General features: G+C 38.3%; 1 protein-coding gene across 1 annotated transcript in view; it reads right to left on the bottom strand.

Moving 5' to 3' along the window:
• CCDC15 (coiled-coil domain containing 15) overlaps window positions 1-16,256 on the bottom strand; it is a 48,981-nt gene that overhangs the window by 5,061 nt on the left and 27,664 nt on the right. The gene's annotated exons all lie outside the window — the stretch shown is intronic.

Here is a 16,256-nt window from a genome sequence, read left to right on the forward strand (position 1 = left end):
TATATGATACTTAATGATGGATACAAGTCATTACACATTTGCCCAAACCCATAAATGTGCAAGACCAAGAGTGAACCCTAGTGCAAATTATAAACTTTGGTTGATAATGATGTACCAATACAGGCTTATCATGTGTTAACAGTTGTACCACACTGGAGGGGGATGTTGATAATGGAGGAGGCTCTGAATGTCAAGGGACAGTACATATGAACAATTGCTCTACGTTCCTCTCAATTTTGCCATGAACCTAAACTGCTCTACAAAAATAAATTCTTTATTTAAAAAAATACACTGGATGGGATTACTAGCACGTTAAACACTGCAAAACTAAATCTGAAAGCATAATGATAGAAATTATCCAAAATAAACCACAGGGAGAAAATCCAAAAATTTAAAAGGAACACAAAAAAGCAATGAATCCAATTAAAAATGGGTAAAGGACTGGAATAGATATTTCTTCAAAGATCATCTATAAACGACCAACAAACATAAGAAGAGCTGCTCAACATCATGAATCTTCATTCAAATACAAATCAGAATTTCAATGAGATTATCACCTCATACTATATTCACAACAATATAGGTATGTTTATTTGTTTATTAACATTACTGAACTATACACTTAAACATGGTTACAATGGTAAATTATACATTATATGTTTTTTACCATCAAAAGAAAAAAACCATGTCACATAAATAAATGAATTAAAGAAGGGAAAAAAATGAAATCAAGTTGTTTTTAGATGTACAAAACCTGAAAGAATTCATCCCCAGTATGGGCATAATCCAGAGACAGTACAGGCTTGGTTCTAGACCACTGTAATAAAGGGAAGATTGAGATAAAGCAAGTCACATAAAGTTTTTGGTTTCCCAGTGCATACAAAATTCTGTTTACACTGTAGTCTTTTAAGTGTGTGATAACAAAGTGTACATGCCTTAATTTAAAACTAATTGGCATCAGCAGACTAGCTCAACACAAGGTTGCCACATACCTTCAATTTGTAAAAAAATGCAGTATCTACCAAGTACAATGAGGTGCAGCACAGTAAAACAAGGTATGCCTGTACACCCACAATTGCAGGAAACGTTAAATGCTATCTTTCAGACAAGAACAAAATTGTATTTTCGGTAATATATATAAGATTCTTATTAGTTAAATCTCTTTTAAATAATAACAGACTTCTTTAACAAAAATAACAGTGTATTTTATATGTAAAAGTAAAATGTATAACAATAGTATAAAGGCTGGATAAGAGAAATGGAAGTACACTACTCTAAGATTCTTATATTAAAATTTTTATATTATATGTGAAGTAGTATAATATCATTTAAAGGTAGAGTGTGAAAAGTTAAGAAATATACAACTATAAATCCTGTGTGTGCATGCGCAGTCTCTTCAGTTGTGTCCAGCTCTTTGCAACCCCATGGGTTACAGCCTGCCAGGCTCCACTATCCATGCAATTTCCCAGGCAAGATGGAGTGAGTTGCCGCTTCCTACTCCATGGGATTGACTCTGCGTCTCATGCACTAGCAGGTGGATTCTTTACCACTGAGCCACATGGGAAGCCCTATAAATCCTAGAACAACCAATAAAATAACAAAAATGTCATAGCTTACAGGCCAACAAAGGAGATGCACTAGAATCATAAAGATATAAAAGTAATTCAAAACAAGTATAAAAAGAGAAAAAAGAGAACTAAGAAGAAATGGGACAAACAGCAAGATAATATATCAAACTCTACCAATAATCATGTTAAAAGTAAATAGTGTAAACACCCAATTAAAAGGAAGAGATTGTCAGATTTGATGAAAATTGTAGGATTTGACTCAACTACACACTGCTGACAAGAAATTCACTTTAAATGAAAAGAAACAGATTAAAAATACAAGAAATGCAGAATATATGCTGCTGCTGCTAAGTCGCTTCAGTTGTGTCTGACTCTGTGTGACCCCATGGACTGCAGCCTACCAGGTTCCTCCGTCCATGGGATTTTCCAGGCAAGAGTACTGGAGTGGGGTGCCATTGTAGCACTAGTTAAAAGAAGGTTGGAATAGCTATATTATTATCAGAAAATGTAGATTTCAGAACAAATAAACTATCAGAGATAAAGGTTATTTCATAATTACAGAGTCAATTAACTGAGAAGATATAACAATCCCAAACATGTATGTATCTAATAAAAGAGCTTCAAAATACATGAAGCAAAGGCATATGGAACTGCAAAGAAGTTACAATAAATCCACAGTTAAGGCAGAGATTTTTAATATCCTCTCTCAATTATTGATAGAAAAACCAGGCTTAAACATGGCAAAGAAATAGACTTGATCAACATCCTCATGAAATTAAAAGATGCTTGCTCCTTATAAGAAAAGCAATGACAAACCTAGACTGTTAAAAGGCAGAGACATTACTTTGCCTACAAAGATCCATATAGTCAACGCTATGGTTTTTCCAGTAGTCATGTATGGATGTAAGAGCTGGACAATAAAAAGAGCTCAGCACAGAAGAATTGCCTTCAAACTGTGTGCTGGAGAAGACTCTTGAGAGTCCCTTGGACAGCAAGGAGATCAAATCAATCAGTCCTGAAGGAAATCACCCTGAATATTCATTAGAAACACTGATGCTGTTGAGTGTATTTTCAAGTGCTTATTAGCCATTTATATATTATTTCCTTAGGAGAAATGTCTATTTAAATCCTTTGTCTACTTTTTAATTGAGTTATCTTTTTATTACTGAGTTATGAGTCCCTTTATATATTCTGACTACAAGTTTCTCATCAGATATATGATTTGCAAATAATTTCTCCCATCTTTAGTTGTTTTTTTCACCTTCTTTATAGTTTTTAATTTTGATGAAGTCCAACTTATCAATCTTCTCTTTTACTATTCGTTGGACAATTGATTTCTGACAAATGCACTAAAGTATGCAGTGGAGAAAGAATAACTTCAGCAAGAGGATATCCTTATACAAAAAAACCACTTCACACTACGTGTGAAATGAACTCAAACTGGATCACAGACTTAAATGTAAAACCCACAATGAAAATCTTTCTAGAAGAAAACATCAATAAATTTTTGTGACCTTTAGTTAGGCAATGATTTCTTAACTATGACACCAAAAGTACAATCTCTTTAGTCATTTAAGAAATGTAAACTAAAACCACAATGAGGTACCACTACATACCTATTCAAATGGCTAAAATGAAAAAGACCGATCACACTAAGTGTTGGCAATGATGTAAGGGAACTTGAACTCTCTTACACTGCTGGTGGCAACATAAAGTGGTACAACTACTTTAGAAAACCATACTGAAATATATACCTACCATGATGATCCAGTCCACTCTCAGGTATTCACCCAAGAGAAAAGGTAACAGATTTCCAAAGACTTGCTCATGAATGTTCACTGCAGCTTTATCTGTATTAGCCCCAAACTGGAAGCAACCCAAATGTCCATTAACCTTTGAAACAGATTGTGGTATATCCAAACAATGGAATACTAGCTACAAGAAAAAGGAATAAACGCTTGACACCACCACAACAAAGACAAATCTTCAAAATAATTACTCTGAATAAAAGGAGGTAGGCCAGGACTTCCCTGGTGGTACAGTGGATAGGAGTCTGCCTGCCAATGCAGGGGACAGGGGTTCAATCCAGGAAGAGTCCAACTGCAGCAGAGCAACTAAACCCATGAGGCTATGCTCTAGAGCCTGTGAGATGCAACTACTGAGCCCGTGTGCTGCAGCTACTGAGCCCACGCACTGACAGCCTGCGCTCCACAGCAAGAGACGCCACTACAATGAGAAGTCCTCACACGGCAACTAGAGTAGTCCCCACTCTCTGCAACTAGAGAAAGCCCATGCACAGCAATGATGACCCAGTGCAGCCTCCACAAAGTAAAATTAATTAATTTTTTAAAAAAGGAACTGGGCCAATCCCACTCCTAGGTATACATCCAGAGACAATCACAATTTGAAAGGATGCATGTACTCTTGATGTTTATTGCAGCACCATTTAAAATAGTCGGGACATGGAAGCAATCCAGATGTCCATTGACAGAGGAATGGATAAAGAATATGTGATATATATATATACAATGCAATATTGCTCAATCATAAAAGGAACAGAATAGTGCCATTTGCAGAGATATAGATGGATCTAGAGATTGTCACACAAAGTGAAGTCAGTCAGAAAGAAAAAAACAAATATTGCATAATATTGCTTATATGTGGAATCTAGAAAAATGACAGAGATGAACTTATGTGCAAAGCAGAAATACAGTCACAGATATACAGAACAAACTCACGGCTACCAAGCGGGATGGGATGAATTGGGAGACTGGGACTGACACATATACACTACTATGTGTAGGATAGATAACTAATGAGAACCTATCGTATAGCACAGGGAACTCTACTCAATGCTCTCTGGCAACCTAAATGGGAAGGAAATCCGTAAGAGGGGATTTATGTATACGTATGACTGATTCACTTTGCTATACAGCAAGAAACACAACATTGTAAAGCAACTACACTCCAATAAAATTTATTTAAAATAAAAGGAGCTGGGTACAAGAGTACATGCTGCAGAACTCCAAAAATGCAAACTAATCTACAGTGACACAAAGCAAACAAGTAGCTGCCTGAGGAAGAGGGGGCTGTGCAGGTAAGCGGTACTACCAAGGGCAGAAGGAAACTTTTGAGGATGATAGGTATGTTCACTGTCTTGACTATGATAGTCATTTCATGTGTGTGTCTATGTACGTGTGAAATTTTATGTGTAGTTTACTGAACATCAATTATACTTCTTTTTTGAAAAAACACCTTCTAGTAGAGAGCAAAAAACACCTTCTAGTTGCACAATGAGAAAATTGTCAGAAATCCTAATGTAAGAGCTTTTGTTAAGAAATATAACTATTCGGGACTTCCCTCATGGTTCAGTGGTAAAGAATCCACCCTGCAATGCAGAGAACACAGATTCAACGCCTGGCTAGCAAACTAAGATCCCACATGCCACCAAGCAACTAAGCCTGTGCACTGCAACTACCAAGCGCGTGCCACAATGAGAGAACCCGTGCACCTCAACGAAAGACCCTGCATGCCACAACCATGATCTGACATAGCCAAATAAGTAAATGTTTTTTAAAAAGCAATATAATTCAAGACTAGAACTTATAGATGTATGCTGATAATGTCAGTTGCTAAAAATGACTTTGAAACAAATGAGCTGCTATTTTCTGAACAGTAGTATGAGGTCAATTCACACACCTCTTCAATAATGCATGGTCTGCTGAAAATTCTGGGCTTCCATCCATTTGTAGCAGCCTGTTTACTCCAGGGGAATTCTGGGCTTCCTTTGTTAGATTAATACAGGTATATACTAAAAACCAGGAAGCTGTCCTACAAAGGCTCAAAGATCAGGCCCTGGAAAAGTACAAGAAACCTGACGTGCGACTAAGTTCATCCAGATTCTGTCACCTCCAGTAGAGGTGACAAGTCCACTCTAAACAAGGATTTTCTTATAACTGTTCAGCACACCTGCCATTCTTTCTTGAGCTATAAGTCTACTAGGAGTATTCCTCAAACAGTCTAGAACATAAAAATAGCTTTTATGGTATGTTGTTGTTGTTTAGTTGCTAAGTCATGTCTGACTCTTTGGGACTCCATGAACTGCAGCATGCCAGGCTCCCATGTCCTTCACTGTCTCCCACTGAGTTGGTGATGCTATCTAACCACTTCATCCTCTGCCATCCCCTTCTCCTCCTGCTCTCAATATTTCCCAGCATCGGAGTCTTTTCCAGTGAGTCAGCTTTGTGCATAAGGTGGTCAAAGTTTTGGAGCTTTAGCTTCAGCATCAGTCCTTCCAATGAATATTCAGGGTTGATTTCCTTTAGGATGGACTTAGGTTTGGACTTTAGATTCGATCTCCTTGCTGTCCAATGGACACTACTCAAGAGTTTTCTTCACACCAGAGTTCAAAAGCATCAACTCTTCAGTGCTCAGCCTTCTTTATGGTCCAACTCTCACATCTGTACATGACTGCTGGAAAAAGCATAGTTTTGACTATACGGACCTTTGTTGGCAAAGTGATATCTCTGCTTTTTAATACACTGCCTGTTTGTTGTAGCTTTCCTTTCAAAGAGCAAGTGCCTTTTAATTTCATGGCTTCAGTCACTGTCTGCAGTGATTTTGGAGCACAAGAAAGTAAAATCTGTCACCGCTTCCACTTTTTCCCCATCTATCTGCCATAAAGTGATAGGACTGAATGTCACGTTAGGTTTTCAAATGATGCATGTTAAGCCAGCTTTTTGACTTTCCTCTTTCACCCTCATCAAGAAGCTCTAAAGAGCTTCCTTCACTGTCTGGAAAGAGGAAAGAAGTTTCTTGTCACTTTCTGCCATTAGAGTGGTATCATCTCTATATCTCATTGTTGATATTTCTCCTGGCAATCTTGATTCCAGCTTGTGATTCATCCAGCCTGGCATTTCACATGATGTACTCTGCACAGAAGTTAAATAAGCAGAGTGATGATATATAGTTTTGATATACATTCCTTTCTCAGTTTTGAACCAGTCAGTCGCTTCGTGTCCAGTTCTAACTGCTGCCTTTTGACTCACATACAGGTTTCTCAGGAGACAGGTAAGGTGGTCTGGTATTCCCATCTCTTTAAGAATTTTCCACAGTATGTTGTGATCCACACAGTTAAAGGCTTTAGTGTAGCCCATAAAGCAACAGTACAAATTCCTCTGGAATTCTCTTGCCTTCTCCAACGAATGTTGGCAATTTGATCTCTGATTCCTCTGCTTTTTCTAAATCAGCTTATATCTGGAAGTTCTCAGTTCACCTATCGCTGAAGCCTAGCTTAAAGGATTTTGACCATAACCTTGCTAGCATGTAACATGACCACAATTGTACAGTAATTTGAACATTCTTTGGCACTGCCCTTCTTTGGGATTGGAATGAAAACTGATCTCTTCCAGTCCTGTGGCCACTAATGTGTTTTCCAAAGTTCCTGATATACTGAGTACAGCACTTTAACAGCATCATCGTCTAGGATTTTACATAGCTCAGCTGGAATTCTATCACCTCCACTAGCTTTGTTCATAGTAATGCTTCCTAAGGCCCACCTGACTTCACATTATAGGATGTCTGGCTCTAGGTGAGTGACTACACCATCATGGTTTTCAGGGCAATAAGACCTTTTTCGTACAGTTCTTCGTATAGTTCTTCTGTGTATTCTTGCCACCGCTTCTTAATCTCTTCTGCTTCTGTTAGGTTGCTTCTGTCCTCGCTATCGTGCCCATCCTTACATAAAGTTTTCTCCTGATACCTACAATTTTCTTGAAGAGATCTCTAGTTTTTCCCATTCTATTGTTTTCTTCTATTTCTTTGCATTGTTTGTTTAAGGAGGACTTCTTATCTCTCCTTGCTCTTCTCTGGAATTCTGCATTCAGTTGGGTATATCTTTTCCTTTCTCCCCTGCCTTTCGTGTTCCTTCTTTCCTCAGCTATTTGTAAAGCCTCTTCAGACAACCGCTTTGTCTTCGTCCTTTTCTTTTTTTTGGTAATGGTTTTGGTCACTGTCTCCTGTACAATGTTATGAACCTTCATCGATAGTTCCTCAGGCACTGTACCAGATCTTATCCCTAGAATCTATTCGATCCTCCACTGTACAATCATAAGGGATTGGTTTAGGTCATACCTGAATGGCCTTGTGGTTTTTCCTACTTTCTTCAATCTAAGCCTGAATTTTGCAATAAGAAAGTGATGATCTGAGTCACAGTCTGCTCCAGGGCTTCTTTTTGCTAACTGTATAGAGTATCTCCATCTTCGGCTGCAAAGAATATAATCAATTTGATTTTGATACTGACAATCTGGGATAGCAACCCCTGGTGGCTCAGATGGTAAAGAATCTGCCTACAATGCAGGAGGCTCAGGTACGATCCTAGGTTGGGAAGATTTCCCTGGAGAAGAACATGGCAACCCACTCCAGTATTCTTGCCGGGAGAATTCCATGGACAGAGGAACCTGGCGGGATACGGTCCACGGGGTCCCACAGAGTCAAACATGACTGCACGGAGACCATCTGGTGATGTTTATGTGCAGAGTCATCTCTTGCGTTGTTGGAAAAGGGTGTTTGGTATGACCAGTGTGTTCTCTTGACAAAACTGTTAGGCTCTGTCCTGCTTCATTTTGTACTCCAAGGCCAAACTTGCCTGTTACTCCAGGTTTATCTCTTGACTTCTTACTTTTGCATTCCAATCTCCTATGATCAAAAGGACATCTTTGTTTGGTATTAGTTCTAGAAGGTGTTGTAGGTCTTCACAGAACCAGTCAACTAGCTTCTTTGGCATTAGTGGTTGGGGCATAGACTTGGATTACTGTGATTACTGAATGGTTTACTCTGTAAATGAACCAAGGTCATTCTGGGGTTTTTGAGACTGCACTCAAGTCCTGCATTGTGTACTCTTTTGTTGACTATGAGGGCTACTCCATTTCTTCTAACGGATTTTTGCCCACAGCAGTAGATACAATGGTTGTCTGAACTAAATTCGCCCTTTCCTCTCCATTTTAGTTAACTGATTCCCAAGATGTCGATGTTCACTCTTGCCATCTCCTGCTTGACTACGTCCACTTTACCTTGATTGATAGTCCTAACATGCCAGGTCCTTATGCAATACCATTCTTTACAACACTGGGTTTTACTGCCACCACCAAACACATCTGCAAACTGAGCACTGTTTCTGCTTTGGCCCAGTGGCTCCATTCTTTCTGCAGCTATTAGTAATTGTCCTCGGCTCTTCTCCAGCAGCATACTGGACACCTTCTGGCCTTGGGGGGGCTCATCTTCCAGTGTCATATCTTGTTGCCTTTTCATACTGTTCGTGGGGTTCTCGCAGCAAGAATACTAGCCATTCCCTCCTCCAGTGGACCACATTTTGTCAGAACTCTTCACTACGACCCATCTGTCTTGGGTGGCCCTGTATGGCATGGCTCATAGCTTCACTGTGTTACACAGCCCCTTCACCACGATAAGGCTGTGATCCATGAAGTGGATCACAATCAAACTCAAATGCAATATAAAGTTGGAACAAGGTAGAAGTAAGAAATCTCAATACTCCAACTTGTGTAGAGAGATGTTTTATTCCTAGTAAGGATCAAGATACAAAGGCACATCAGGTAGTGTACTAGGAACATGAGAAAGGTAATGTGGAGAAGAGCCACAGCACACATATGTATTCACACCTGAATTTTCTTCTTTTGGCCATGCTGGACAGCATGCAAGATTTTACTTCCCTGACCAGGGATTGAACCCATGCTCACTACAGTAGATGTGCAGAGTCCTACCCACTAGACTGCCAGGGAATTCCCCACAATTAACTTCAAAATATACATCAATTTGCTCTCTTAAAATATAATGCATGATATAAGTAAGAGAATAAAAGGAGGAGATTAAAAAAGTATAAAAGTTTAAATATGAGCCTAGGATCATAGATGCCCTTCGCCAAGGATCTATTTACATAAAGATCTTTTCCCAAAGAGAGCCAGTTTTAAAAAGTAAATATTTTGAGGACATTCATATTTGATTAGTTCAATAACTCCTGAGCTGGTGAAAAATGCAAATATGAAAAGATTTTTTACAGATGAGAAATCGAACTGAGGTTTTCAATGGTTGCTGTTGTTTAGCTGTGTCTGACTGTTTTACAACCCCATGGACTATAGCCCACCAGGCTCCTCTGTCCATGGGATTTCTCAGGCAAGAATATGGGAGTGGGTTGCCATCTCCTTCTCCAGGGCATCTTCCCCACCCAGGGATCAAATCCGTGTTTCCTGCATTGGCAGGCGAATTCTTTACCACCACTGAGCCACCAGGGAAGCCTCAGGTTTTCAAGAGTGAAACTTCAATGGAGCCAAGTGAATAATAACAGAATGGTTTAGTTACTGGTATAATTCTCCATAGGCTTCCCAGGTGGCAGTAGTGGTAAAGAACCCAACTGCCAACGCAGGAGACATGAGACGCTGGTTCGATCCCTGGGTCAGGAAGATCCCTTGGAAGAGGGCATGGCAACTCACTCCAGTATTCTTGCCTGGAGAATCCCATGGACAGAGGAGCCTGGCGGGCTACAATCCATAGGGTCACAAAGAATCAGACACGACTCAAGTGACTTAGCGCACACACACATAATTCTCTATACCATTTATTCTCTATACCTATAAACTAAGAGCTAAGGAAACATGTCAGCATTGTTTCTCAAACGTGGGTAACAGGAAAATTACTCGAAATTGTTGGTAACAGGACAATTACTAGCAGTGATGTAATCAGCCCTTTCCCCTTCTTCCCCCCAGTTAGTCCTCTCCTCACAGTCAAATACCTTAAGAGTCTAGCTTTTTCCTCTCTGATCTCCTCTCCCCTCCAATATGGCTTTTAAGACCCATCAATCACTCCACAAAACAACTCTCTCTAAGGTCATTGGTGGCCTACAGGTTAATCCATCTGGCATTTACATTCTCAACAGGGGCGACATTATACCCACGGCAGCAAAAACTGATTCGAGGGAGCAAAATATCTTAGATGTTAAAATAGTTTGTGGCCCTTGAAAAGGTCATAGTACATAAGTAGAAATACACCATGTCTATTTCTTCCTCTAGAAGAAGGCATTGTCCATTTCTTATTCTATGCCTTCTCCCTAGGTGACTTTCTGCATACCATCTGCTTCTGTGACCACCCCTATCATCTGTAACTCATTAAGCTCCCGCTCCGGCATAGACCATTCCTCTGAGATTTAAACCTATTTAACTGCCTGCCAGTTTGACATTCCACTTGAGTGTCTCAAAGGTATTTATCTGGGAAAAGGATCCACAGCTTTGGTTAGATTCTCAAGCCACACAGTAGTTTCAGAAAGGATCATAACAATAAAAAATGGCAAAACCAACTTAAAAAGTTGAGGAAAACAATTACTTTATAAACCTCTCAAATGTCTTTAAAGCTTCTTGCGTAAATATACTTTTTAGTTGATACACAATAGAAATTTAACTAGGTTGGAAATCAAGATGTCAACACACGGGTTTTTCCCAGGGCACTGACGTGAATACAATTACAGTGGTTCTCGGGTCATGCTAAACCCAATGTCAAACTTTCAGTAAAAGAGAGTAAGAATATAAAACTCTGCAAATTGATTTGTCAACTTGCTACACTGAGTGTGTGCACAACAAGGAGATGGCAATATTTACATTTGGAAAGAATCCTGAAGAGAAAGCGGTATCATAGGCAAAGTACACTAAAAATACATTCTTATAACTACAACAACTCAAAAACTCTTGTTAGTCATTCTTCATATAAGGTCACGCCACTAATCCTTTACAAAGTTAAACTTTGTAATAGGTAGAGATCTAGAACTAAAATTGAAGGCTTTTTGGCTCTATGAATTCATACTTCTTGAGCAATCGCAGAAATCTGCCAACACTAACACTGTCAAATAAAGGGAACTCTGCATTCAAGAATAAGAAGTAGCTTTATTTCAGGAGTTAAAAGAGGTGTCTGCTAGAAAAATAACTTCTTAAGGAGATGAAAGAAATCTTCCTCTTCGGTACAACAGGATTAAGGTCTAATCTAGCACAGTCTAAATCTCTGCTTGCCAATCCTGTTTTCCTGTTCAACCTTTTTCTCTCGTTCTTGATTCTGGCAGTATTCTTCCTTAGTGATTTCTGAAATCGTTACTAAAAATAACCTAATATTTCCCACTGGATGCTCTACTTGAATTTCCTTTAAGGCACTTCAAATCCAATTTGCCCCAAACTAAACTTATCTTCTCCACCTCTACCTCCTTGCTGGAAAATCTGTTTCAAAGCAGCTCATTAGGTAAAAGGGCTAAGGGTGGCCTAAGCCATAAACCTGGAACTTATCTTTGAATTCTCCTCTAGCAGTATCTTATCAATTCTATGTCTTCTGCTCTTAAAACTGCCTCCTCGTCACTGCCTCCCTGGTCCTGGCTTATAACTTATTGAAGTTACAGACTTCAAAGCAGTTAGGTGATGGAACTGAATAAATTTGGGATTGAATCCCAGTTCTGCCACTGTTAAGTACAATCTTTATCTTAAGCAACTTAGTTAACCTCTCTGGGGCTCATTTTCTCATCTGTAAAATAAAAAGAATAATAATCTCCTAACATCTAGTCTTAGCCATTTTACCCATTCCTCACAATGTATCTAAGTGGCTCCTGTTTTCAGGATAAAATCCAAATTCCTTCTTATAACATACAAAATTCTTTATAATCTTTCCTCATTGTATAAAGCTTACCTCTTGCCATTCTATTAGCTCCGACCACATCCAGCTCAGAAGTGTCATATTCTTCGTGTTACTGCTTTTACAGTGTTAGTCTTTCTGCCTGGAATCCCTATCTACTCTTGGTCCACCCGGTTCCAGTTGTGTCTCATACACTTCTGACCCTTAATACCTCAGCCCAGGAAGTCTTCCCTGTACTGCTATATCGGGACCCCCAAAGAGTTTCTGTGCTCTCATACCTTCTTGTAATTTTTTCCTTCTACAGACATTAGACGAAAGATTTTACTTTACTAATATTTGACTTGATATTTTTACATTTATGTTGATTAAAGAAATTAGTCTGTAATATTGCTATCTTTTAATATCCAAGACAGGTTGATTTTAAGGTTATACTGGCTTCTATAATTATTTGGCAAGTATTCCTGTTTTCCATTCTCTGGAATATTTTATGTAAAACTTAGTGCTATTTTTTCCCTTAAATATTTGGTAACTAACATTTATTGAGCATGTATCACATGCCAGATTCTACACTAAGTTCATTTGCCATGTTACCTCATTTAATCCTCACAGTAACTTTCTGAGGTGTATATTCCTCTTATACCTGTTTTATAGAGAAGAAACTAGGGCTAATAGAAAGTAACTTTCCCAAAGTCAAGAAGCTGGTGGGCAGCAGAGCTAGGACTTGAACACATATCTCCCCAGGTTCTTAATCACATGCTACATTGTCTTGTAATACTTAACATATCACACTATAATTATTCATTTATTTGCCTCCCCATTAGTCAGTGGAATCTATCTACTAAGATCCTTGAAGGATGGGATCATCCATATTTTATATGCTTTAAATCTAGCATCATGTCTACCAATTAATAGATGCTCAATAAATAGCTGCTAAATGAATAAATGAAGACATATCATTTGATTCTCGTAACAACTGGGTGAGGTAAAGTGGTTACTATCAATTCCTATGTAGAAAGTAGGTATATGTTTATTTTAGCATGCTGCTAAAGTGGTTTTTGTCTTCAAGTTAAAACAAATAATCCCCATGCAAAGAAGGGCATACATTTCATTTCTTCAACAAGTAAAAAGCAAAAAATAATTTTATATTATTTGCAAACTGTCATTGACAACAGATTTAATGTTCTGATACCATCTGTAAGACAGAGACCTTCATATTTCTTCTGGGGTCAAGAGTATAAATCCAACAAGAAAAAGATTATCCAGTGAAAAATGGCAATAAAACAAAAGCCTTAAGCAGAAAAGCTTTCAAAGAAGGTCAGCAGAATAGTAAAGAAGAATTCCCCACTGACTACACCATGTGGTAGGCATGTCATAAGAAGATTTAAGGTAGACATAAAATACCCACAGCAGAGATGTCTTGGCTTCAATTAGATGAACTAAAATTTCTATTCTGTGTTTTGCTTGATGAGTCTGTAAAAATGCTTATATATGGGCACCACAGAATTCAGATTTTTTTATTTTTGATGGAGATCAGATCATAATTATGGCAAAAGAGAGCCAATGTCCTTAGATTCTGAAACTATTATCCAGGGAATTACATAATTACAGTTCCAAAGAACATTAAGAAGAGAAAATATCCTTGAACTATTTAAACAGAATTCTGCCTAAAGGCTACCCTGGCTAACCTCACAAGGATTTTTCCAAGCCTCTCTCTTTTAATCCCAATCCAAAACATACATACACATATACTTTTTTACTGCAGCAGTTTTTGCCAAGTCACTTTTAGGACAACAGTATTATAACATGTCTCCAAGGGGAAAAAAAATGTGAGAATAAAAACACCTCACAGGAAAACCATTCTCACCAGCGGACTACCACATAAAAATTTCAGAAGTCTTTGTAGTCTTTATAGCAAAAAAACAAGACATTAATCTAGGGGGCTCTTACTGCTTAGGCTCCCAGAGTCAAATATATAAATAATAAAAAATTGAAGAGCAGAAAGAATAGAAAAAAAAATATTTATTTCCCCCAGTGAAAGACAATTATACATCTTGGAATGCTTAATCATTGTGTTCATCATCATTGTTCTTGCAAAAAGCTCTGCTTCCATTGGGTCCATGGCTTGGGAGAAGTTCAGGGGTAGTTAAGAAGCTGTCCTGGGGAAGAAGGCAGATGCTTGGGCAGAAGCCCTAAGGTCAGGGGGTAATAGGTGAAGCAGTGCCCCTAACAGGCCACTAGGTCTTCTTATTTTAATTTCAAGTAAAATTTATATTCATGAGAGAAATTAAGTTTATAAATGTTGCTTTCTTATAAAGTCCTTGTCAGGTTGGTACTAAGATTATGCTGGCCTCTACAATTATTTGGGAAGTATTCACTATTTTCCATCCTCTAGAATAGCTTATATAAACCCTGGTGTTATTTTTTCCCTTAAATATTTGGGATCCCCTAATGCAGACATCAACCTAGATAGCATATTAAAAAGCTGAGACATTACTTTGGCAACAAAGGTCCATCTAGTCAAGGCTATGGTTCTTCCAGTGGTCATGTATGGATGTGAGAGTTGGACTGTGAAGAAAGCTGAGCACTGAAGAATTGATGCTTTTGAACTGTGGTGTTGGAGAAGACTCTGTTTTTTGTTTTTTTTTTTTTTTTGAGAAGACTCTTGAGAGTCCCTTGAACAGCAAGGAGATCCAACCAGTCCATCCTAAAGGAGATCAGTCCTGTGTGTTCATTGGAAGGACTGATGCCAAAGCTGCAACTTCAATACTTCAGCCACCTCATGGGAAGAGTTGACTCATCAGAAAAGACCCTGATTCTGGGAGGGATTTGGGGCAGGAGGAGAAGGGGACAACAGAGGATGAGATGGCTGGATGGCATCACTGACTCGATGGACATGAGTTTGAGTAAACTCCAGGAGTTGGTGATGGACAGGGAGGCCTGGTGTGCTACGATTCATGGGGTCGAAAAGAGTTGGACATGACTGAGTGACTGAACTGAACTGAACGCAGACATCTGAGCCTGTATCTAAATGTGAGTTTTTCTTTTTGGTAAGATTTTTTTCAAAAAGTGATTTAATTTGTTTACATTCCATAAGTGATTTTTTTTTGTGTGGGGTTAGTCAGATTTCTATTTCTTCTTGCATTCATTTTGTTCTTTTTACGAGTTTGTCTATTTCATCAAAGTGTTCAAATTTTCTGTCTTCTTATTAACATTTAATGTTTGCAGGCTCTGTAGTAATGGCTTCTTTTTCATTCCTAATATTGGTAAATGATGCCTTCTTTCTTTTCAAGTAACAGTTTTAATTCTTCCTTTCTAATTTAATGTCTTTTATTTATTTCTCTTGCCTAACTGCTCAGGCTAGGATTTCCTATACTATGTTGAATAGAAGTGGCAAGAATAGGTATTCTTGTCTTGTTTCTGATACTAAAGGAAAAGCTTTCAGCTTTTCACCATGGAGTATGACGTCAGCTATGGACTTGTCACATATGGCCTTTATTATGTCAAGGTACATGTCCTCCATATTCACTTTGTTGAGAGCTTTTATCATGAATGAATGCTGAATTTTGCCAAGTGCTTCTTCTGCATCTATTGAGACAATCACATGATCTTAATCATTCATTATGTCAATTTGGTGTATCATGGTGATTGATTTGTGGATCTGAACCACCCTTGCATCTCCAGAATAAATTCCACTTGATCCTGGTGTGCAGTAGTTTCTCAGAAAAATGAACATCCTCTTACCATATAATCTAGCAAACGTACTCCCCATTATTTACTCGAAGGAGCTGAAAATGTATGCCCACACAAAACCTACACATGGATGTTTAAAGCAGCTTTATTATAACTGCCAAATCTTGGGGGAAAAAAAAGGTATCCTTCAGGAAGTGAATGGACAAATAAACTGTAGTATTTCCAGATATTAGAGTATTATTTGTCCATATGTAAAATAGGATTATGGTGTGTCAATGTAGGTTTATGAGTGGTAACAAATTCACCACTATGGTACAGGATATT

Source organism: Capricornis sumatraensis, chromosome 8, assembly GCF_032405125.1.
Source record: "Capricornis sumatraensis isolate serow.1 chromosome 8, serow.2, whole genome shotgun sequence".
In the NCBI taxonomy this organism is placed as follows: domain Eukaryota; kingdom Metazoa; phylum Chordata; class Mammalia; order Artiodactyla; family Bovidae; genus Capricornis; species Capricornis sumatraensis.